General features: G+C 46.7%; 1 non-coding gene across 1 annotated transcript; it reads right to left on the minus strand.

The window, feature by feature from the left end:
- Window positions 1-19,601: 19,601 nt before the first annotated feature.
- Window positions 19,602-19,673, minus strand: TRNAC-ACA (transfer RNA cysteine (anticodon ACA)). The gene has a single exon. It is a non-coding gene; the product is annotated as a tRNA-Cys (tRNA).
- Window positions 19,674-23,862: the final 4,189 nt, after the last annotated feature.

Below are 23,862 nucleotides of genomic sequence, written 5' to 3' on the forward strand. Positions count from 1 at the left end.
AGTCATGTATGGATGTGAGACTTGGACTCTAAAGAAAGCTGAGTGCCGAAGAACTGATGCTTTTGAACTGTGGTGTTGGAGAAGACTCTTGAGAGTCCCTTGGACTGCAAGGAGATCCAACCAGCCCATCCTAAAGGAGATTAGTCCTGAATATTCATTGGAAGGACTGATGTTGGAGCTGAAACTCCAATACTTTGGCCACCCAATGTGAAGAACTGACTCACTGGAAAAGACCCTGATGTTGGGAAAGATTGAAGGCGGGAGGAGAAGGGGATGACAGAGGATGAGATGGTTGGATGGCATTACTGACTCAATGAACATGAGTTTGAGTAAACTCCACGAGTTGGTGATGGACAGGATGGCCTGGCATGCTGCAGTCCATGGGGTCACAAAAAGTTGGACACGACTGAGCAACTGAATTGAATGGCCCTTCATCGGGCATTAGGTTGTTTCATTATTATTATGGTTATTACTGCTTCCACTTGGAGTCTTCACTGGCTCCTTGGTTCCTCAGTAGCTGGTCATTGTAGACAGGATCCGTACATAGATGCTACCATGTTCTCAGGAGCCACAGGCAGAAAAGTTACCATTTGGGTATCTTCTGACAGCTGGAGAGGGAAAGCAGTTGATAGATGCAGTTTTTGGGACCAAGCTCTTGAGTGGTTTCTGGGTCTCTGATCCCCTAGCAGGTGAGTCTAGAGCAAGGCTCTGAAGCCAGCTCCAAAAAAGGAACAGGAAAATGGTTTCTTCTCATTAGCTGACCAGTGACCAGTGAGAGTGGAGTGGTAAGGACTTGGGTTTGGGGTCAGGCAGGCCAAGTGCGCGTTTCAGCTCCTCTACTTACTATTTATATAACCTTGAGTGTATTAACCTTTTTTGCTTTCCATTTCTTTAGTTCAAAATGGGTATAATAATAGCTTCCCCCTTTCCCCTTAAAGTTGTTGAAAGAATTATATAAAATAAATATGGGAAATGCTTGGCACATTGTCTGGCATCAGGTACTCCAAAGATGTGAGCTACTGTATTGACTATATTACATTTTCTTTAAATAGCACTTGACTACACGAAATTCTTCTCTGTCAACGACGTGTGCTTGCTTTCGGTATACTAAGCACATCATGACTCTCCTTGACAAGTTCTGAGAACTGCCTCCCCTAATCACAACGCATGAGAAAGAAGAAAAATAGACATGAAGTCATGATTAAACCCCAAACACTTCACATGGGTTTAGGGAGTGAATTAATCAACTGATTTAGGCTGATGAGAGATTAGATAAGGAGTTCTTAAATGAAAAACAAAAGATGTTGCAAAAACTGGTTGAATTGTTTCCTATCGTGGGGTTGCTTTTTAGTGATCTTGGTGGGCCAAACAGGCAAGGAGAAAAGTAGCTCAAATTCCCAGATAAGCAAAACACTTGTTTTCATTACTCTCCTCAAAACATCTATCATTACTAAGTCTGAAGCAATAAGGTATTGTTCTAGAATCTTTGAGTGAGGCCTTAAAAAAATGAAATACTATCCTAAAGGACAGCAAACAAGAGAGAGCCATTATCTCCGCCTGAACCTTGCCCCCCAGGCACTCAGCTCCTCTCCTGAGAAGCAACCAGATTTACCAATTTCTTATGCATCTTTTGGAGATATTTTCTACAGAATCAAGCAAAAAAAACTTTTACCCCCTTTTTTTGTACAGATGGCAACATACCAAATGCATTGCTTCATATTTTATTATTCTAGTCAACAATGTATCTTGATAATCATTGTAAAGTCAATACTGAGAACTTCCCCATTCTTTTCAAGGCTGCAGAGTATTCGCTCTTATGCAAATACCATCATTCATTGAGTGAATCCCCTCCTGATGGACATTTGGGTTGTTCTCAGTCTTGCTATTACAAAAAGTGCTGTGATCAATAATTTCTGACTTATGACATTTCTCACCTGTAGAGACAGAACGTTTTAAAGAAAGTGTTTCTTAATCCTTTGGGGTCAGGATGCCCAGACACTCTGAGAAACGTGTGTAAGTGATGCCCCTCCAAGACCAGGCCAGGGTACCAAGCCCCCGGCTGCAGTGAGGGTGGGCTGCCAATGCCCCGACGCTACCTCTTTCTCCAGGGTGCCACCCTACTAGATTACCCTGCACCACGCCCCAGCAGCCGTGACTCACCCAGATGGACAAAACTGCTGCCAGTTCTATGTGTATCTCATGCTCCAGGGTGCCCCATAGGATCACGTTGAAGCTGGACTTGGGTTGAAGCCACCTTCTCTCTTGGTTTTATTCTGTGCCTTGTCCTGTTCCCCTTAGTCTTTTCACCTTGAGGTAACTCCCTCATGCACCCAAATTCCTGTTTTAGGCTCTGCCTCAAGGGTACCCAACATAAGAAAATGTTTTTCCTAAGAAAAATGTACGTACAGATGTCAGAGAGAATTTTACAGATAATTTCAGAGAATTCACTGGGCCTCTCCGAGTTCCAGACCAACACAGGGCTTTACTTCGAAACATCCTAAAATATTCACAGTCTCACAAATACCACCTCATATAAGAGATTATGTTATAGTCAGCTATTTCTTCAGTACTTTAACTTCTCTATTTCCTTTTCAGTGGAAGATGTTGACTTGATTAATTAACTTTAGAACTTCAAATATTTTAGTCACTAATTGGACTGTTCACAATTGATGGGTTAGCAAGTGGAAATTTTTACCACAAAATAGGCTCCAGTTCTCAAATGCGTGCCCAGGGTAGAGTGTTTTTCCCTTTGGGAAAATAGTGGAAATGAGTAATCTTTCCAAGTTGCTTCAATATCTGATATCCTTTTGGGGGAAAATGTGGGAAGTATTTTCTCAGTCTTTTGAGGTTAGATGTTCTGGTTTTCTCAGAGTTCCATAGAATTCTGAAGGACACATTCTGCTGTAATTTGCCAGGTTTTATTACCCGGTTTTCAAAAGTTGTAGGAAAATTGCTTTCTTAATCATTGGTAAATTCAAATGCCACAGATTCTTCCAGTTGGGTTTAATGACTCAAATAGGTCCTGAAGAATGACTTTCCTAACCAAAATGGCATCTAAGTAGAGCAGTCTAAGTCTCCATGTCAATTACTGAAGCTTTGTTTTTAGTGCTGCCAGATGTGAGGAGAAGTGATGGGTAGGAGCCTGAATACTAATTATTAACAAAAACAAAAGCAGCATTAATGGCAGCTGCTATTTACAGAGCATCTGCTACCATAGCACCATGCTAGGCATTTGCTAAACAGCTTATGTGCATTGTCTGATTTAGGACAACCCCATAAGATAGGGCTCACACATGAGGAAAACGAGGGGCCAAGAGGTGCTTCTTTTTTGACTTCAGTGATATCAAATCAAGACTCTACCAACTTCTGCCTGATGAAAAGCAAACAGAAGCATTACGATTGTGATTGCTACATTATGGATGGAATTGAATGGAAAAGAAGGAAGAAGTTAGGAGAGATGGGGCCGGGAGGACTTGCTGAAAATGAAACTTACCCCTAAATGTGCTGTTGGCGAGGCTTGCGTCTCCACTGACCATGGAGAGGGCCTTGGGGTGGCGGTGGCTGACTGAGGACCTCTCCAGGCCTGTGAAGGAAGGGGGATTCTCAAGTGTGAACTAAACATAGCCTTCTCCTTTCTGCCCTCCAGATTCTGAATCCATTTAGAAGAAAATAGGAGTAATATAGGGTGCAAAATATCTGCTTTCAGGATAGTCAAGCTGATGGGAGAGCATGACTGGAACTTTGGACAACTTAGTGGTGTAACCCCATCCCCCAGTTTAAGCTTTGGGAACTGGGCACAGGAAGGCAGCCTGGAGAATCGGGCACAGCCTCACACTTGTGCGACTGAGGCTGTGAGACAGGCAGAAGGAGAGACTGCGTGTGTGCCTTTGACCCATTAACTTTGCTCAGCAGAGGACCTGAACATCCAACATCCAGGGCCCAATGAATGCCAAATGCCAGTCATCTCAGCAACCAGATAAATCACTCTCCCCATAGGGGCAGGACTGGGAGTTTAAGAAAGGGACCAGAAACGTTGTTCCAGAAGCCTTTCCTCTGGAGAATAGGACGGATGTTCACTCTCCTCTACAGAAATATGAAGACAAATATGAACCTCCTGCCTCAACCCTCCCCAGCCGGAACCTCTGTGGTGAAGCCCCACTTGCTGAATTTTAATTTGCTTCTAACAGATGCCACATATCCCGGGAATTCAAGACCAAGACTCAAATAGAACAGAAGCATAAAGGTACAAAGTGCCTTCCATTCCCCACTACTGATAAAAATAAACTGCTGCTCATAGGCCACTCAAGTGCAGATATATGATAGTTGGATGTAGAAACACATGCAGTATATAGCCCCTGGGGAGTGGCGAAAATGTTTTAGACAGGAGAAAATCTAAATGATCTGGGATATGGTGATGATTTCTTAGATACAACACCAGATGCATGATCCATGCGAGAGATAGTTGATTAGAAAGACGTCATTAAAGTTAAGAATTTCTGCTCTGAGAGACTGTCAAGAGAATGAGAAGACAAGCCAGGGACTGGGAGAAAATATTTGCAGAAGACAGTCAAGGACTGTCATCCAAAACATACCAAGAACACTTAAAGCTCAACAGTAAGTAAACAAACAACCTGACTTTTTAAATGGGCGGAAAATGTGAACTGATATCTCACTAAAGAAGATATACAGATGGATAATAGGCATAAGAAAAGATGTTCAATATTATTTGTTATTAAGGAATTGCAAATTAAAACCACAGCATAATACACATTTTGGGCTTCCCAGGTGGTGCTAGTGATAAAGAACCTGCCTGCCAATGCAGGAGATGTACAAGACATAGGTTCAATCCCTGAGTCAGGAAGATCCCCTGGAGGATGAAATGGCAACTCACTCAGTATTCTTGCCTGGACCCCATGGACAGAGGAGCCTGGCATGCTATGGTCCATGGGGTTGCAAAGAGTTGGACACGACTGAAACAACTTAGCATGCAAGCATGCCTGCACCTGTTGGAATAGCCCAAATTCAAAACAGTGCCAACACCAAACACTGGTGAGAATATGGCACAGTAGAAACTCTCATTCATTACTAACGGGAATGCAAAATGATACCATCACTTGGAAGACAGTTTGGCAGTTTCTTAGAAAACTGAACATACTAAGTATACAGATTACCATACAATCCAAAAATCATGTTCCTTGGTATTTACCCTTTAGCCCAAAGAGTTGAAAATTTGTGTCCACACAAAAATCTGCACATGGATGGTCATAGCAACTTCACTCATAATTGTCAAAACTTGGAAGCAACCAAAATGTCATTCAGTAAAGGGCATGGTGTAAACATAAAACTAATCAAATGAGAAAAACAAAGGCTTTTGATGAACTTGCTATATAGCAAGGCAGTTGGCCACTAACAATTGACAAGGACTCAAAGGCAGCAGAAGAGTAGGAATGTTTATAGGCGGAAAAAAGAGGAGCCTTCAGGTACGCCTTGTTGGAAGCCGTTGGCATGGGGGAGCTCCAGAGGACTAATAGAAGTGTGGCACCCTGGGTGACTGGTTAGAGGATGTATTTGATTGGCCCTAAGTTGGAAGCTGTCAGTGAAACAGATCGCCAGTCCAGGTTGGATGCATGAGACAAGTGCTGGGGGCTGGTGCACTGGGAAGACCCAGAGGGATGGGATGGGGAGGGAGGTGGGAGGGGGGGTTCAGGATGGGGAACACATGTAAATCCATGGCTGATTCATGTCAATGTATGGCAAAAACCACTACAATATTGTAAAGTAATTAGCCTCCAACTAATAAAAATAAATGAAAAAAAAAATGCCACCAAGTGCTGGCCACTAGAGGCAGATTATTATAGAAGTTATTGTTTAGCTCCCTGGATTGTCACCGGAGATAGCAACTTGGCTTCCTTGAGTCTGACTTATACCAGGCTGACTTCTGAGTTGCTTACTGAAGATTAGTAGGGGTTGGCTTCCTGGGCAGTTTACTGTAGATTATGGGTCAAAGTTCTATTTTTATGTGGGGTCTGACCATTGTCCATTTGTATTATTCAGTCTCTCAATGGATAAGTTAACTGTGGTGCATTGGACATTAGAATATTATTCAGCACTAGAAAGAAAGGAGGTATCAAGCCATCAAAAGTCATAGAGGAAACTTAAATGCATATTACAGAGTGAGAGAAGCTAGTCTGAGAAGGCTGTGCTCTGTATGATCTGTCTGTATAATATTCAGAAAAGGCAAGCGTATGGAGACAGTAAAAATATTGGTGGTTGCCAGGGGTTGGGGGGTGTTAATTAGTTACACGAAGAGGCCTGTAGACTGAGGTGTCTCTAATGGAGAAGAAGGCCTATGTAAACCAACCAAAATCTAAGCCTAAGCTTCAAGGTTAGGAAATGGAAAGCTGAGGACAAGCAATCACAGTTTGTGATCAACAGTCCAATAGACTCTAAGCTACAGCTTATCAAATAATTTTCTTTCTTTGCTTCACACCTTGTCTGTGTAGGTACTTCCCCAGCTTTTGCTTGAGGTGGGGTCGTCACCACTTCCCATTTGATGCTGCCTCACTTAAACCAATGTTTGCTCTAATAAATTAAAAAAATTTTAATATGCCTCAGTTTACGATTCAACAAGGGCAGGGGAGGGATGAATAGGCAGAAGACAGAGGACATTTTAGGGCAGTGAAACTGTACTGTATGATATTATAATGTTAGATATGTGTCATTATAATTTGTTAAAGCAGAGTGCACAATGCCAAGAGTAAACCCTAATGTAAACTGTAGGCTTTGGGGAATTATGATGTGCAGGTTCATGGATTTCAACAAATGAATTACTCTTGTGCGAGATGTTGATCAGTGGAGAATACTGTGCATATAGAGGGGAGACAGGTTATGGGAACTCTTTATTTTCTGCTCAGTCTTTCTGTGAACCTCAAATTACTCTAAAAAATAAAATCCACTTCAAAGGAAAAAAGACTGTTTTAGAACTAGACAGTGGTGATGTTTGCACAACATTGATTTCACAATGCTACTAAATGCTACTGAATTGTATACTTCAACAAGGTTAATTTTACATTAAATGAATTCTGCCTCAATGTTAAAAAAGAAAAAAAGGCGGGGGTGTGTGACACAAAACCAAAACAAAACCTGTAGTGAGCATCCTACATCTTTTTAAACTGGTTCACTGCTGGGACTCAGCCATGTCCAGGCCCGCCTGGAAGCTGTGAGCTGGGCTGCCGAGAGACAGAGGTCCACTTGAGAAAGGACCTGCTCTGAAAGGAAGGGGAAAAGGCAAGTTTGGTCCAGTAAGGCAGAGGGCAGGGTGACTGGAGAATTAGATGTTTCTGGCCCTCACCTTTCCCTGGTGTAACTGTGTGTCCCCCGCCTTCCAGGCCGACTGAGCTGCCCTTTCGTTAACCGTCAGGCCCCAGCTCTGCCTTGAGAGTAGGCTACCCAGCGCGCGCTCAAATAGCGCTGACGGTTCCCAGGGGCCCTGCTGTTCACACATCCCGCTGGGGCCTCTCGCCACTGGTCCCAGAATTCTGCTCTGGGATTTCCTCACACTGCCTCTGACCCATCCGCTACCTCTCCTTGCCAGATGGGGCTTCTTCCCAACATAGAGCCATTATTCTGGCTGTAGGTTTTGTAATGATGGAATTGTTATTGAAAGGGTGACCTCTTCCAGGGCCTGGGAGTGGGCTCTTGTCCAACATTCAGAAATAAATTGTCCAGGGAGACACACTCTCTACAAAGTGAGAAACTTTATTGGGAAGGGGCATCTGGGCAGAGAGCAGCAGCGGGAGGGAACCCAGGAGCACTGCTGTACTGTGTGGCTCAGTCTCAGGTTTTAAGATCATGGGGTTAGCTTTCTGGATTGCCTCTGGCCAATCATCTTGTTTGTGTCCGTGTTTGATCTGACTCGGGTCCTTCCCACTGGTGCCTGCATCTCTTAGCCAAGATGGGTTCCAGCCCAAGGATTTCTGGGAGGTTGACTGGACATATTATGGGCTGGTGTCTCCTCCTTCCTTTTGAACCCTTCTGGATTCTTCCAGTTGGAGGTAGCTTGTCAGTTCCATGTTCATTATATGAATCTCCTCTTGTGAGATCACTCATGCCAGTGGTTATTATCCTGCCTGGCCAGGGTGGGTGGTTTCAGTCAATGGTTCCCTAACAGAATTACATCAGTTTCCCTAAAGCCCTGGGTCAAATCCACCCAGGCCAGTCTCCTGGCAGAGGCCACACTTCAGCACTGGCCATCACTGTGCCCCTGGAGCCTGTCCCTCAGAACAGAGGTCTGCTTCCAGTGTTCTCTCTCCTTGAAGTCTAGAACCATCTTCATGCTTCCCCCTTCTCTTTTCTTTTGGACTGGCCCAGAGGAAACCAAAAGTCAGAGATCATGAAAGCCAGGATAAGCTAATAGTAAAAACATGACATTATGTCAGAGAATAAACAACATTACACAAACTCCAAAAAGAACTCAACCTCACAAGCAATCAGAGAAATGCTCATTTAGTATTTAGCATATACCTAGCAGATTGACAAAAATGAGAAAGACCAGCAATACCAGCTGTTAGCAAGGATGCGGAGCAACGTGTCTCCGCCACCCGCTGGTTATGAGAGTCACATGCAGTTAATGGGGAACAGTGTTCAGCAAGAGTGCATGCTGTGTCACTGGCCTCAAGAGCCCTCCAATCCCTTCACTTCATGAAGGCAGAGCGGATCCTCTTTGCATCAACAGGAACATTCTGGACCAAGGTCTGGCCTCATCTTATCATAACCTCTTTGCCAAAGCAAAGTCTCCTTAGGATGGCTCTGCCCTCATCTCCTCAGGCAACTGGCACAAGAGGCAAGCCTGGGGTTCTTCTGCCTCTGGTTCTCCTTGAGGCTCCCAGTGAGGCAGGCCAGGGCCTGGGATCCCTTGCTGCAGTGCTTGCAGCTTGACCAACATCTTCTCGAGCCACAGAATACAAAGAAATTATGAGGGACTAATAGCTGCAGACGTGCGCAATTGGGGCAAACTATGAACATGCATGCGTGCGTGCCAAGTCAGCTCAGTCGTGTCCGACTCTTTGCCACCCTATGGACTGTAGCCCGCCAGGCTCCTCTGTCCATGGGATTCTCTAGGCAAGAATACTGCAGTGGGTTGCCGTGCCCTCCTCCAGAGGATCTTCCCAATCCAGGGGTCAAACCTGCATCTCTTATGTCTCCTGCATTGGCAGGTGGGTTCTTTACCACTCATGCCACCTGGGAAGCCCAAATTATGAACAGTAAGAAACTAAAAGGCCAAAGCCTAACTGCCACACCTGAGGTGCTGGGAGCAAAAGCAGGGTATTACGAACGATCCTACACAGAGCACCACCAGGGGCGTAGGCAGACCACCTAAGCCACTCTCCAGGCTGACCCACCAATCCAGCCCCACTCTCACCCTTCCCTCTCACCCCAGGGACTGAACGCAGGCATCAGATATGCATTCTCACTCCTTCCTGCTGGAGCACAAGTCCCAGCAAAGCCTTGCCTGAATTTCTCTTCTGGCTTCTTATCAGTTTGTGTGGATTACATTGTCCAAGGGCCAGGGCTGCCACGCTAGGTCAGTGTCACCAAGGTGGATGAAGGGATGTCCAGCTCCTTCTGCAGAGCAGCCTCCAGCAGCCTGGAGCTAGCCCTGGGCCTTGCTTTAGGGCGGGCACACTTCATGCCGGGGTCAGTGGCACCTTCGGCCCTGGGCACAGCAGAGTAACCAATGAAAATGGAGAGATGTGGCGATGCTCCCACATCAAAGGAGCATCAGTATCAGTTTGTGAGACAGGCGGCAGTCACGCTCGGACACTGTGCCTGCGATGGTGGTCAGTGGTCCTGGGACGTGTGCCTGCAGGGACAGAGCAGGAGTGCGGGCATGCAGACATCTCGGGTTGATGAGGGCACACTCCTCACTGCTCCAGGAAGCTGGAGCGAAGGCCCTTTCACTGAGGGAAATAAAGACAAGAACCAGATGGTGATGACGATCGTGACGGTAACATGTTGATGCTCCAATTTTATACCCTGCTTGCATAACCTGGAAACCGGCCACAAAATGCCAATGAACCAGGAAATCCTCCAGAGCCAATTCTGTATAACGTTTCTCAAAGGAAGCCCTTCAAATTAGCATCAGCATCAAGGGCAAAGTCCTTTAGACCTGGCTGCTCAGATCCTACCCTAGGCCTCCTGAATAAGAATCGCTGAGTGGGAGCTGAGGAACCTACATTTTAAGGCATTCCCTGGATGACTCATGTTTCCCATCCATCAGGGGAGGCAGGAGCTTCTTTGCAAAGATGGCCATGCCTCTGATGATCCTTGGGCTCAGGGTCTGAGCTCTGCTTCCTCCTCCTCTCAGCTCAGTCTTTTCACCAATGACTGGGGAGCCCTGCACATTGAAAAAGGTTCAAGAGCTGTTTTCCAGGCTCGTTCCAGTCTCAAAACACAAACTCCTTGCCCCAGAATTCCTTTTAAGAACATTTGCTTTGTAGAATGTCTTGAACAGGCGATGTTTATCTTCCTAATGGGTTGTCAACATTATATTTTGCTTTCATGGTGATTTTGTGAAACGTGAGATTTGGGATGTGTCTTAACAGCTTCAGGCTGTTGTAGCCTGGAAGCCACTTGGGATTTCCCCTTACTGTATGTTTCACACAAAGGAAGAAAGGGACAGCGGGCTGTGTGCGGAGTTTCAGGCTCCTTCACCCCTCGCCTTCCCCTCGCATGCAGCCCTCGTGGGGTGGGTTCTAGGTCAACTTGCCTTTTAGGGTTTACCGGGTTACCTGAATTTTTTTCTGTGGGTACTCTCTGTATCTTCTTCTTTTCTCATTTTTCTCTCTTCCAGAGAAACTCTTCTCTAGAGTTTTTAAAAGTAATGATGCAAAAGAGAGACCCAAAACAGGATTTTACACATTGGCTTGAATTTCTTGTTACCCACAGTTTGGGATGTTACTTAGTTACCAGAAGAGTCTGGCTTGGGCTCCAAGAAAATTAGTTTGACACTAAAAACTTAAAAGTGCCAGATGTGCTCACTGTTTAGACAGGCTTGGCTGATGAAAAGTTCCAGAGCTGGAAAGTGGTAAAAGCATGAAACCCACTCAGAATCCACAGACCTCTGCATTTATGTGTTTTCCCCTCTCTCTTTTTTTTTCTTCTCCTGGACGTTTAATTGCCTATGGGTGGACAACAAATCTGTGTTCTTGCAAATGTGTCTCCTCCTGTCATGAATGATTTATCCTGTCTTTTCCCAGTGGCTGTTCTACATTCCTATGAAAATAAAAATAAAGTGCCCCTGCTCTAGAAAAGGAGGAAGAGGGAATCTTGATTGAGTCCCCTATTTTTTTTTTATTTATAGAAAATCACAGATGAGGCAGCATTGCAATTTATAAATATGTTTGGTATATCTCCCCTGCTGAACCCATGTTACACCACAGAGGGAAGTCTGATCTAGTCCATCTGGCGTGGGGCCCCTGAGAACTTGCATTTTTTAACAAGTTAGTAGATGGTGCTGATGCTGCCGATCTAAGGACCCCCAAGTTGAGAACCAGTCAGAGCAATGATTATCTCAACCTTGGCTGCACATTCGAAGCACCTCGGGGGCTTTACGAAGCTGAATGCCTGGACCCACCTCAGAAGAGCAGGTGATGTGAGAGCCACGTCAGCACTTTCAATCACTCTGTGTGCTCAGCCGCTTCGGTCGGGGCTGACACTTTGCAACCCCGTGGACTGTAGCCCGCCAGGCTCCTCTGTCCATAGAATTCTCCAGGCGAGAATACTGGAGTGGTTTGCCAAGCCTTCTTCCAAAGGATCTTCCTAACCCTGGGGTCGAACCTGCGTCACCTGTGTCTACTGTATTGCAGGCAGGTTCTTTACCCCCCCAAGCCACCTAGAAAGCCCTTCGATCACTCCAGGGCTGTTTTTCTCAGTCTTGGTTGCACATCGATTACCTGGGGAATTTTTAAAACCCTGGTGCCTAGGCTTCTGCCAACTTCAGACCTATTCCCAGGCATCAGTGGTTTTCAAAACTCCCTAGGTGAGTCACACATGCAGCCTGCAGGGTGAAGAGCGGCCAGAACACAGGCCTGTTAGCACTGAGCAGTTGCCAGTTGCTCTGGGAGGTGGGCGGGCCCTTCAGAGTAAACCCTAATTTATTGGTCACTTCAAGAGCGGTTGTTTGTTTTTGCTTTTTCCTTCCTGTCCTTTCTCCTCATATTAAGTAGATTTTGAAACAGAGGCTCTAAATCTGCTGCGTTAATGCTGGAGGGGTTTTATTCAACATTTTAATTAGTCACGGAAGCAAAAAGGATCACCACACTCTTTCAAGGTCAGGGAAGCCACCACTTTGAACAAGTGGGCTTGACCTTGCTATTACCTTCTTTTGAAGGTGGGGGCAGAGGTTGATGTTTACCGGGTAGACTGGATGGCCTCATTGGGAAGGTGACATTGGGAGGGACCCCAGGTGAGAGGTGAGGGAGCCTGCTGGTGGTTCCAACTGGCCGCCGACCAGCCTGTGACTGCAGGTTGTAGAGACGGACACATCCGACATGGGAAGAAATGGAAGCAGGAAGGGCGGTCTGGGGAGGCCTGTCCAGTGCTTAGAACAGCTGGAGGATGAGGGACCAGACGCCTCAGGACAAAACAGGAACTCAAGGAGGCTTGGAAAACACCATTTGGCTCAAGCCTGGTGCTGAATGTGACTTAAAAAATATTTATTTATTTATTTATTTATTTGACCACACTGGGTCTTAGTTGCAGCATGCAGGGTCTCTGTTGGGGAGTGCGAACTCCTGGTTGCAGCATGTGAGATCTAATTACCTGACCTGGGATTGAACCTGGGCCCCCCACATTGGGAGCGCAAAGTCTTAGCCATTGGACCACCAGGGAAGTCTATAAATGTGATTTTTTTTTTTTTTTTTTGATGAGGGACCCAAAGAACATACTTTCCTTTCAAAGAAGCTGGTTTAGACTAAGTCACTTTATGGAATTCTTAACCACACACAGACCTTTAAATCTGAAGGGATGCTTCATGATCACCCAGTGTAGTTCTCTCCAAAGTAGGTTTTACAGAGCTTTGGGCATTTCCAAATGTTCTTTGAGGGGTCCACTAGGAGATAAGCGGGCTTCCCTGGTGGCTTAGATGGTCAAGAATCCACCTGTCAATGCAGGAGATGCGAGTTTCATCTCTGGGTTGGGAAGATCCCCTGGAGAAGGAAATGGCAACCCACTCCAGTTTTCTTGCCTGGGAAAATCCCATGGACAGAGGAGCCTGGTGGGCTACAGTTCATGGGGGTCACAGAAGAGTCAGACATGACTTAGTGACTAAAATCACAACAGGAGACAAGACAGGAGGTGAGAACCATGGTGAAGCCAAGTTGTGGCCTGGGGTGGCCCTTCAGTTCAGTTCAGTCGCTCAGTCATGTCCAGCTCCTTGTGAGCCCATGGACTGCCGCACGCCAGGCCTCCCTGTCCATCCCCAGCTCCCGGAGTCCCTACCCCCCACCACAGACATCAGGCCGGATCAATAAGGCACTTGCTGTGCGGCTTCAAGACAATAAAAGACAATGCAGGGCGCCTGCTCATTCCTGCCAGTCTCCCTTCTAAGCATTGCCCTGGGTGAGCTCATTCAGTCCCCACCAACCCTGTGAAGCTCTATCCCCCTCCTGCTGGCGAGGAAATGAGCCCAGGGAGGCCAGGGCCATTGTCTGGGGTCCCTGTCGACAGGAGGCCGAGCTGAGACCCACACTCATGGTGGGCAGGGCCCCGGCTCCAGCGCTGGGCGCTCCGCCTTCCCGGAGGCCGAGCCTGGCTCCCCCTCCCGCTTGCCTCCTGAGCTGGCTTGGCCACACGACGGGGGTTCAAGGCTTCTCCATCCACAGTTCAGCCAGAGCTCCCCCCGTTCCACGCCAGGATGGCAAGACCCTGCTTCTTCATCTCCAAGAGGGTGCCTCTGTCTTTGCGGCTACAAACAAGTGGAGGGTCTGTGTCTGCTTCCTCCGGCAGGGTGGGCTGTGGGAGCCCCCCAGGCACCCCCATGCAGCCCCAGGTCCCTCAGAGCCCTTCTCCGGCTCTCCCCAGGCAGCCTGCCTCTCGGGCCTGCTCCTGGCCCAGCACGCAGAGCTGGGACGGGCTCTTCACGGGGGGCCAGGCGGGTCTCAGGGCCGACGGAGGCGGGCAAGGCTGGCCTCTCTGCAGCTCAGGCGTTGTCCTGTCCTCTTCCTGAGCAGGTCCTTTCCTCCCTCCTTCTGCAAAGAGAGGGCCCCTGGGGTGTCACCTCTCTCCCTCCCTTCTCTCCAGAAGAGGACCTCCCTTCACATCCTTCAAGTGCCTACTCCGGGGCTCGCCACCCCACTCTATTTACAGCAGTAAGTGAGGAGCCCGAGGTATGGGTCGTGGGTTCTGGTAACTTGCCCTGAGGTTGATTCAGGCCCTCTGAGGTTCTTCTCTGAGCTTTGCAGGTCGAGGTTGAGAGGACGGAGCCCACTCCAGACCGTCTATCAGATCAGCCTCCTATTAGAGCCGTTTGGAGGAGAGGGGCAGGTAACCTTGCCAAGTGGAGGACTAGCTAACCAGTTTCTGGGGAAAACCATGCAGCTTTTGCATCAAAGGCTATTGCTCCTTTGAGCCGACCCCACACCTTGTGGAGTAGCCTTTGTTCTCCAAGCGTGGCTGGGGGCTTTGCTCAGGTGTCTGTCTTCCCTGCCCGACCTGAGCCTGTGGTCCTTGCAGGTCAAGCCACTTTCACAGCAAATGGCCCTTCATTCCAGGAGGAACGGTGCTGGATTCTGCACTTCAAACATGTAAAACTCGATTCCAAGACTCTGCACACTAACATAAGTTTGTTGGATCCATGTAACTTTCAGTTTCAAAAAAGGAACTCAGGCTTGGGGAAAAAAATGTCTGAGACCAGATATTGAAGGTCTTTGCTCCTCACTTTATATTTCAGAAAACTCACTGCGAGATGAGACATCTCTGACAAGGTTATTGAGGTCAACTTACATGAAAGAAAAACAAGCCTCGCATTTTCCAGGAAAGAGTTTAGGGAGAGAAAGACATGACTGAGAATCCTTCTAGAATAATGAGCAAAGTGCCCATCACAGACCTATTACCTGTCCTCCTTGAGGGCCTCACCCTGATACCTTCTCTCCTTTCTTTAGGGGTAGCTTAGATAGGAAGTGTGGCATTGGGACGGTTTCATGTCATTATTTCAAGCCTATACATAAAGCCAGATCCTGGCAGTTTCAGCCATTCTCCCTCCTGGGCTGTTTGGAGGCCTGTACCTATATTCCACAAGGCAAAATCTGATTCTCTGGAATGCAGCCGTCATTCCTTTTTAGGCTCTGGGACAGTTTGTTTAAGATAAGGAGAGGACTAACAGGCTGGATTTAGAGTCACGAAGGAAAGACTGAGACAGTGGTTGCAGGCTATTCCTATACAGGCAGGATGACCTCATCCCCGGGGAGGGCGCCAGGGCCAGGGGAGGGCGCCCCACCCACACGGCCCCTGGTCACTGCCATTTACAAAGGAAACTGTCCTCATTTTCTCTCTTCCTCCAGTGATGCCCCTAGACGGCCAATTCTTACCCCTGGAGCTATGCGGCTTCCCGTAGTGGCTCAGACGTAACGAATCTGCTTGCAATGAAGGAGACCCAGGTTCCATCCCTGGGCGAGGAAGATCCCCTGGAGAAGGGGAAGGATACCCACTCCAATATTCTTGCCTAGAGAATCCCGTAGACAGAGGAGCCCGATGGGCTATAGTCCAAGGGGTCGCAGAGAGTCAGACACGACTGAGCGACTAGCACTTTCACTTCACTGTACCTGAGGAGCTGTGGGGTTCAAGAGTGAACTGGAGTGAGAAGCAAAAAAAAAAAAAAGTATGCTTAAGAGCTGAAACTGCTGCAGGAAAAACATGGGGCCCAAAAGGGATGGTTAAGTCCCAGGTCTCAGGCAAGTGCCTGGAATGGGCCACCACGTGAGGAATTCAAGAGCTTCCCAAAGCAGAGTGAAAGCAGATTTATTCAGGGAGACACGCGCTCCATAAACAGAATATGAGCCATCTCAGAAGACAAAAGGCCCCAGGGCAGGATGTTGTTGGTTTTTATGGGATGGGTAATTTCATAGGCTAATGAGTGGGAGGAGGGGCAGAAGGGGTGGGGGTTTCCAGAAATTGGGTCACCACCCATTTTTTGGCCCTGTATGGTCAGCCTCAGAACTATCTTGGCACCAGAGGGTATGTTGTTTAGCATATGCTAATGCCTTACAATGAGCCCATGAGGTTCAGTGTTCCCTGAAAGTCAAATCTTCTGCTATCTTAGGCCTTATCAATTCTAACAAGTTTATGTCACGTCCCTAACGGCCGAGTCATTGTTTTAAAGGTTGTGCCCTGCCCCTTTCCCACCTGTTTCAAAACCAACTCCAATCCTTACAGACCTTGTGATCTTAGATCTCCATCTTCTGATACTTAAATGGGGTGAGGCTATCACATGTTTGTATCATGATGATAAAAATTAAGGCAATATTTCTGGAAAGAGTTGTCTGAAGTCTGTTTCACCTTCTGTGTTCCATTGTGTCTCTGCACCCTCTTCAGCTGGTTTTCTGTTCCCAAACACTCTATATGCTTCCCTTGCCTTTGTCTAGATCCCCGATGGGCTTCGCAGGTGGCTCAGTGGGAAAGAATCTGGAGACACAGATGTGGGTTGTGTCCCTGGGTCGGGATCCCCTGGGAGAGGACACGGCAACCCACTCTAGTATTCTTGCCTGGAGAACCCCATGGACAGAGGAGCCTGGTGGGCCACAGTCCATGGGGTCGCAAAGAGTCGGACACAACTGAGCGACTTAGCATGAGCTGATGACTGATGATAATCCGGGTCACTTGTCTGTGACCATCTTCCTGACCCATCTACTCTGCTCAGCACAGATGCCACTCCCTCCCCAGGGGCATCCACGACACCCTCGCCCTTCCCCCACTGCCCCTCCATCTCAGGGCCTCGGACAGCGCCTCCTGCCCCAGCCCTCCACCCCTCAGGGCTGGGCCCTTCTTTCTCTCCCCCTACATCCTCCCCCTAGGTGATTCCACCTAGTCTCAGAGCTTTAAGGGCCATTTGGAAGCCAGCGACACCCAAATCAGCATCATCAGCCTTGACCTCTTCCAGGAACTCTGCACTTGGGTACCCAGCTTCCTACAGGACATCACCACTTAGGCGCATAATGGTCACTCCATGCTTAACATGGCCAAAATGAGACCCTTAATTCATACTCTTCCACCTCTCCCTCAAAAAGGCCTGCATCTCAGGCTTGACTTTAGAAGCTACCTTTGATTATTCATTCTTCTCAACCCTTCCCCCTTCCCCATCACCCCCTTTCCCACCACCATAGTCTAATCCACAGCCTGTTCTGTCACCTCCACTCCTACCACCCTAATTCAGTCCCTTGTATCTATCCCTCTGGACTTGTAGCCTCATCTCCCTGGGTTTTCCTTCTACCCTGGCAGATCACACCCTCACCTGCCTCTGCAACCTGGCCTTGTCCCTTCTCTCCCTCATCTGTTCTGCTGTTGCCATACTGACCCTGTTAAAATTTCTCACACTTGCCAAGTTCGTTTTCACTTTAAATCATTGACTCTAGACATTTCCCCCATCTGGAATGCTCTTTGTTCTAACGGAGCAAACAGCCCCCACCGCTCCAAAAATGCACTTAGTATTTGAAAGCAAAGGGCACATAAATGTTTACATTATTTGCCACTTTAGATAATCTACACTGTGACTATATTCTTTCATCTGGGATGATTAGGAACTGTCGAGAGAAAAACGGAGACACTCAGAAATGCACCTTTCTTGTTAATAAGGTACTGTGATCCCAAACTGAGGAATTCTATGAGGTTATATGGTCCGGAACTCAGAGTGACTCACACTCCACCCTGAGTTTGATACAAATCCCTTCCTGATGCTAGTGGGAGATTTCTGTGGGTAATTTAATTAATTGGACCTGTTGCTATGTTACCAATGCATCACTTCTTGCTAAGATTTATCCCCCCTTTCTCCCAAAACAGTCTCAGTGCTGTCTCCTAAACTTTAAAATTGACATGAGCAATACTTTTAGGACAGACATTGTAAGGCTTAAACACGAAGGTCACAAAGACTGAATCCAATTCTCTCTTCTAAAATGAGACACAGAGGAAATGACACACAGAAACATTTCCCTGGACATGACAGGCTCGATTGTTCTGCTAAAAGTGCCAACACGCACACCCCACCCTCCCAGGGTGAAGTCAGGTGGGGTGCAAACACCTCGGTCATCATTCAACTATTTTGCAGTTTGTCAGTGGCTTTCGAAGCTCGTGTTCTTTGGGCCCTAGAGGAGATGTTTGCACTTCAGGTTGAGTTGCGGCAGCTGGGAGCAAGTCCATCATGTTGCGTGTTTTCAGATACCTACCTGCATGTCTGCCCTGGGAAATAGAAGTTGGTGGCAAAGGTCATTCTTCCACTCCCTGCAGGCTGTGTGGCCAGCATGCCCCCAGACCAGGGGGAAGGCAGAGACTGACGGATAGAAGGTGTGTGATCTCCTGATTAGCCAAGACATTCAGAAAACTCTCATTCTCCCCATATTTGAGCCTTGCCCTGTTTGCCACCTTATACTACCTTTGCCTGGGCTTCCCTGGTGGCTCAGAGGTAAAGAATCAGCCTACAATGCAGGAGTTGCAGGTTCGATCCCTGGGTTGGGAAGATCCCCTAGAGGAGGGCACGGCGGCACCCCACTCCAGTATTCTTGCCTGGAGAATCCCCATGGACAGAGGAGCCTGGGGATCTACAGTCCATGGGGTTGAAGAGTCGGACATGAATGAAGTTACTTAGCACGCACGTGCACGCACGTACACACACATTCCCTTTGCTCTCCTTCGGTGACCAAGGTGTCAGAGGCAAAGTCCATGCTCCAAGGCAGTGAGTTTCTGAGAATAAGCTAAAAAACTAAAACAGGGAAACAATTTAAATGTGAGTAAAACCCTGGTTCACGCTGTAGTCAGTGTAAGTATGGGCCTGGATTCATGGTGTTGACCTGCTGCTTATTTCTGCAACCATAAGACAGGTTTATTCCGGATCAGCAGCAGATTCATTATTTAATTTTGGCTGCACTGGGTCTTTGTTGCTGCACCCGGAGTTTCTCTAGCTGTGAAGAGCAGGGGCTACTCTCATGTTGTGGGGCATGGACTTCATGCCTGGCTTCTTTTATTGTGGAGCACTGGCTCTAGGGCAGCAGGCTATTGCTGTGTGCGGGCTCTAGAGCTCGAGTTTAGTAGCTGCTGCATGCAGGCTTATTTGCCCTGTGGCATGTGGGATCTTCCGGACCGGGGATCGAACCCATGTCCCCTGCACTGGCAGGCTTATTCTTAACCACTGGACCACCAGGAAAGCCACAATCAGCAGAGAACTGGAAAAAAAAAAAAAAAAAAGGAACTGCATCCACAGAAAACTGAAGTGAAGTTGCTCGGTTGTGTCTGACTCTTTGTGACCCCATGGACTGTAGACCACCAGGCTCCTCCATCCATGGGATTTTCCAGGATAGAATATTGGAGTGGGTTGTCATTTCCTTCTCCAGGAGATCTTCCCAACCCAGGGATTGAACCTGGGTCTCCTACATTGTAGGCAGATGCTTTACCATCTGAGCTACCAGGGAAGTCACATGCAAATCCCTGCGCAGCAAGGGGAAGACAGCGCTTTTATTGGGGAAAAGGAAGTTCGGAGGGCTACAGTAAGCCAGCAGTCCAGGGCTTTTAGCTGGCAGAACTGTTGCCAGGAAAGAGGAGTCTGTGTTCCGGTTGGGCTCCGCTGCGATCTCAGGACAGAACAGCTCCCTCTTTTGGTTTCCCAACTCTATTTAATTAAGGTTGCTGTTGAACTTTTCACAGCAACTACTATGCGAAACCCTCAAATGTGTATTTTTACCTTTCACTGTTTTTGAAGGACAAAAGCAATATAGGAAAAAAAAAAAAGACAGGAGTAAAAAGTGACTAATCCCCACCAGGTTTTTAATCTCAGCACCTGTTTCCTGATAGCAAGCTCGAGTAGAGGGAAGGGGTATGGACAGGAGTCTGTTAGAGTCCACAACTCGATCGCAGACGACTGTGGAGAAGGAAATGGCAGCCCGCTCCAGCATTCTTGCCTGGAGAATTCCATGGACAGAGGAGCCTGGCTAGCATTAGTCCATGGGGTCTCAGAGAGTCAGAAATGACTGAGTGACAAACACTTTCACTTTCACATGTTTGGCACAGACTAGACAGGTTCTGTTCATTCTTTTATCTAAACTCCAGTGTTTAAACTAGCCTGCCCAGATAGCTATTACTATCTCCATTCAAGATGCAAAAAAAGGCACAGAAAGTGAGTAAATCTCTCTAGATCTCAAAACTAGTCCATGGAAGAGGTCCGCCTGACCCCCAGTTTTCTGGTCCTGGCACTCCCAAGCCCGCTTCCTTCTGCAAGGTTCCTTCTCTGATTCCTCTGGATATCCATACCTGCTCCAGAGTCTCCAGGACTAGAAGAATCAAAGAAAAGAGCACAACCCTGGCCAGACACTTCATTCTCTTCTGGTTACGGTCCTCTCATTCTCCTTTACTTCAGTGAATGAAATAATTAATTTGTAATGAGATAGATTTTAATGCACACAAACATTTTGTTCTTGGTGCTTTGGATCATTTTTGCCGTGTTGTCAGTAGGAAATGATTGTCAAATTAATCCAAGCATCAGGGTCATCTGGAGAAACTTAAAAATATATATATATATCCAGGACCCCATTTCAGACCTGAATCAGAATTTCCATGGCCACAACACGTGTCTCTGTTAAGAGGTGTGTGTATGTATGCGTGTGCTTGCACGCGTGCACGTATTTGTTGATAACAGGATCTCCCTTCTTAGCAAATTTCAAGTATACAATACAAATAGTTAATGATAGTCATGTTAGTACATTAGATCTCCACAACTGATTCATCTCATAACTTGCGGGGAGCCAGCCTGACTGCTCAGGCTCCTTCTTGGCTTTGAGAGAGATCAAGAGATCCCTCTCTGTCCCGCCACCCCTGATTTATTAAAGCACAGGTTGGCCTTTCTCACCTCCATCAAGGAAATTGCTGTAGTGATCTTTCACCTGTTCACCTGTTGCTGATAAACTCGTCATGATTGAAGCCTGTTTTCTATCCAGTTAATGTTCTATTGATTTCAGTTGGGTGCTAGGGTGATGCTTTACTGATCTTAAGTGGAGGAATTTAAAACACCTGTGCCTGTAGCTCTGCACATGTGCAAACCTTTGATCTATTAGCAACTCCTGTTAGCATATATATAGGTGTGGTATTCTTCAATAAAGTTGGCAGAGTCAGACGCAAGCAGACTCTGTCCCTCTCAACCCCATTCTTTTCTAGTCTTTTCTTTCCTAGTCCTTTCTTTTATTTCTCAGGTATTTCGGCGATTGCGCCCGTGACCGGTTCGTTTGCCGGCAGGCTCCGGCAATAACTGACACTTGGTTCCCTTTGACCATCTCCCCATTTCTCCTCCCCACCCCCAGGTCCTGCTCCTCTATTTCCATGAGCTTGACATTTTTAGGTTCCACACATAAGTGAGACCATGCAGTATTTGTATTTGTGTTTCTTCATCCAGTTTATTTCACTTAGCCACAATGTTCTCTCAGTTCATCTATGCCGTTACAAATGCTAGAAGTTTCCTTTTCTTTTGGCCATGCCTCACAACTTGTGGGATCTCAGTTCCCCCACCAGAGATCAAATTTGTGCCCCCTGCAGAAGGAGCACAGAATCTGAACAAGGGAAGTCCCAGAATTTTCCTTCTTTTTTTAAGGCTGAATAATATTCCATTCTATATATATATACTCTACTTTCTTTATCCATTCACCATTGATGGGCATTTAGTTGTTTTCATACCTTGGCTACTGCAAGCCATGCTACAATGAACATAGGAGAGGAGATATCTATTTGAGATCCTGGTTTCACTTCCTTTGGATGTATACCCAGGAGTGGGATGGTTGCATCCTAAAGGTAGTTTTGTTTTTAATTTTTTAAGAAATCTCTGTATTGTTTTCCATAATTAACCTTTAAAATCAAGCTTCTTCAAAGTACAGAAGTGTGTAAAATATGCCACAACTTTGTTTAAAGGGGGGATTATATATATATTATATATATATATATTCTCTGGTGGCTCAGACGGCAAAGAATCTGTCTGCCATGCAGGAGACTTAGACTCCATTCCTGGATCAGGAAGATCTCCTGGAGAAGCAAATGGCTCTCCATTCCAGTATTCTTGCCTGAAGAATTCCATGGAGAGCAGAGCCTGGTGGGCTACAGTGCATGGGGTTGTAAAGAGTCAGATGTGATTTTTTTCTCCATCAGCCTGGAAGGATGTCGCGGTTGAGCCGTCGAGAAGAAAAACTACCGTGTCCACTGCTTTGGCAAAACCTCAGATGCGTGGCCTCCTGGCCAAACGTCTGTGATTTCATATTGTTGGAGCATTCATGGTCTCCCTGGGATTTGCAACTTTCTATAAGTTTGCTGTGGCTGAACGAAGAAAGAAGTCATACGCAGATTTCTACAGAAATTATGATTCCATGAAAGATTTTGATGAGATGAGGAAGGCTGGTATCTTTCAGGGTGCAAAGTGATTTGGAATATAAAGAATTTCTTTGGGTTGAGTTCCATGGAAGTTTGTCACTTTCCTGTGTTCCTAAACTATGAAACTATGACTATCTGGGGTGAGAAATAGTCTCTCAATAAATAAACAATTAACAACAATAACAAAAAAAGAGTCAGACATGACTGAACAACTTTGACAAAATAAAAGATACCCAAGAAACTGGTAATATCAGTTCCCATGGGGAGAAGTGGATAGTCAGCTGCTGTCTTGCCTGGAGCAGAGCCACCCAGCTGAGCACAGTTGAGGTCAACCGAGCCTCCAGCAGATTCACAGCTGTGTGAACAATACAAATAATTACTGTTTAAAACAGAAATAAATCATAAAAGTGCTGTGTATCTCACCATTATGCTTCAATAATTCCCTGCTTATATATTTAATCAAGGAAATGACAGTGTAAGAGTCAGGCCCTGGAACCAGACGGCTTGTGCTTGAATCCCAGCGCTGGTGCTATCCGGCTGATGCCCTTGGGCTAATCAGCTAACCTCTCTGTGCCTGAGATTTCTCACCTGCACAGTGGGAATTATCATAGCTATTGCTGTTCAGTTGCTAAATCGTGTCCAGCTCTTTGTGACCCCATGGACTATAATCTGAAGGCTCCTCTGTCCATTGGGTTTCCCAGGCAAGAATGCTGGAGCGTGTTACCATTTCCTTCTTCACTTATAAAAGGGCCAACATCAAAGGGCTCAGTGTTTTTAACATACATTTTAAAATACAAAACTATTAATATATAAAGCGTCTTGTCTGTATACCACCTAAAATCACCTTTTAAAATACTAGTTGGCATTATGCTGAATTTGGGCTACACACTATTACATAAAAGAAAGAAAAGAGGGAAATGTGCTCAGCAACAGCCCTTCGGAAGCCCTAGGAGGAAGGTGGAGTTATACTCACGGGACTGATCAGTGACTCCAGGAGGAGCAGCCCCGCCCAAGGCTGGCACCAGCAGAGATGCTCGTGTTGTTTTCGTGAACTTACAGAGTCTTCCCCATCTCTACAGTATCTGCCCATTCCAGGGTATTGAAAGGTATTGTGAGATCATTCAAAGAGGCTCTTCCAGAAATTTAGGCTGAAAATTCCTCCTGGGATAAGAAGGAGTGTGAGGAATCGATGTGTTTTCCTAACCTTTAATTCTCCATCAAATTTAAAAAAGTTTTGGTCAACCTAAGACTTTACTA

This window comes from Odocoileus virginianus, chromosome 15, assembly GCF_023699985.2.
Source record: "Odocoileus virginianus isolate 20LAN1187 ecotype Illinois chromosome 15, Ovbor_1.2, whole genome shotgun sequence".
NCBI lineage: Eukaryota > Metazoa > Chordata > Mammalia > Artiodactyla > Cervidae > Odocoileus > Odocoileus virginianus.